At 33.1% G+C, this 1,539-nt stretch overlaps 1 long non-coding RNA gene across 1 annotated transcript; it reads right to left on the bottom strand.

The window, feature by feature from the left end:
- Nucleotides 1–44: 44 nt before the first annotated feature.
- LOC107683027 (uncharacterized) lies at nt 45–1,249 on the bottom strand. The gene is made up of 3 exons (XR_001633646.1): nt 985–1,249; nt 222–269; nt 45–130 (listed from the first exon to the last, which is right to left on the bottom strand). It is a non-coding gene; the product is annotated as an uncharacterized LOC107683027 (long non-coding RNA).
- Nucleotides 1,250–1,539: the final 290 nt, after the last annotated feature.

Raw genomic sequence — 1,539 nt, 5'->3', positions numbered from 1 at the left:
TTTTTTGTCCCAGTCCAGCCCTGAAAGCATGTAAACCTACCAAGTATTGTTTGTTCATGGCTAACTTCTCCCGGTCGTATATTATCACTCCACCTGATCCTTTAGGGTTTTCCACACACTGGACAGGGGTCTAAATATACCATTTCAGTTGTTCATGCCATGAATTACTTTTAAGAATTTACAAATACATATACATACATTTCACAAACAAACACAAATACCTTAATTTGACCCATTGTTTGTTGATGGGGGAGGCAGAATATTGTACCCTGAAAACAAATGCAAATAAAATAGTAGTTAGCAGAACCATAGTGTGACTTATAAGGAAGTTTGGCCATCGTAATGAAGATTTGAACTCCTCAAAAGAAGTCATATATGTTTAAACTGCATGTTTTATTATGACTCTGCACTGAAGGCACTGAAAACCCACTTTTCAAGTGAACAAAAAAATTCATTATTCAGTTTACCATATGCAATGACGATAGCTTATGGATTGGCGCTGTAGGTTTCCAGACAAGAACTTTAAACACTACACCACAAGCTGTATAAAGCATGTTTGATACGGTATGTGCGACAAAAAAACTGTAATATTCAAAAGGTCTAATTATAGGCCTCAATTTAAGTGGTTAAGCATCTTGACGGATGAACAAGTGCCCAAAACAAGAAGCCAACAAAAGTTGCAACTAAAAATAAATAATAGTGAATAACAATAGCAGTAAGTTTAAGATTTTAGCAATTTATAGACTCTATAGACTACCCACAGATGCAACATGCAGCGATTTACAAAAAAAGGCTGCTAGGCTAACAGCCCGATCATTTGTAGTCACCTAAACGAAGCACTGCTGACATTGTTACGTGCTATAAAAGCTTCAGTAGTTACTGAATATTGTCAATATCTTCTTTAATAGTTATGATAGAGTAATAAAACTTGGAAATATGAACATATCATGCAATATTATTTCATGACGCAATATTTACACCCACCATGAGAACCGGGATTTTTCTTAACTAACAATAAGAGGGTGCGCCATCTAACGAAGTTCCTCCAAAGCCTAGCAACAAAAAATTATTACGAATAAAAATAAATGGCTATCAAAATAAAATTGTAATATAAATAAATAATAATTATGCCACTTTATAAATTAAACACATAATGTATAACTGTATAATAAATGTATCGTATATGATAATTATTTCTAGACAGAATCAGTAGGAGTCACAAAATCTTTCATTTTAACAACTAATATTGTCTAAGATTGTAATAGCACATTTATTACATGCCTATTACAGGCTTTATAAATAAATAAATAAATATCCATAAAAGCAGATCAAGCAATTTGTTTCATTAAAACAAACTTATCTGTCATTTCCAGTCACAACCACATTTTGCTGCTATCGTCATGTCTTGAATTTATAGAGGGTAGAGGTTTCCATCCTTTAGTTGCTCTTCAAGGCTCTTCTGAAGGTTCTTCCATGAGCTTTGGTCTCATAATCAACATGACAAATGCTAACATAGTTAATAAAAAAAAGAACCCTGAT

This window comes from Sinocyclocheilus anshuiensis, unplaced genomic scaffold (assembly GCF_001515605.1).
Source record: "Sinocyclocheilus anshuiensis isolate Anshui unplaced genomic scaffold, SAMN03320099.WGS_v1.1 C32826785, whole genome shotgun sequence".
Lineage (NCBI taxonomy): Eukaryota > Metazoa > Chordata > Actinopteri > Cypriniformes > Cyprinidae > Sinocyclocheilus > Sinocyclocheilus anshuiensis.
The sequence above is the reverse complement of the archived record's forward strand: the minus strand, read 5'-3'. Positions and strand labels throughout refer to the sequence as shown.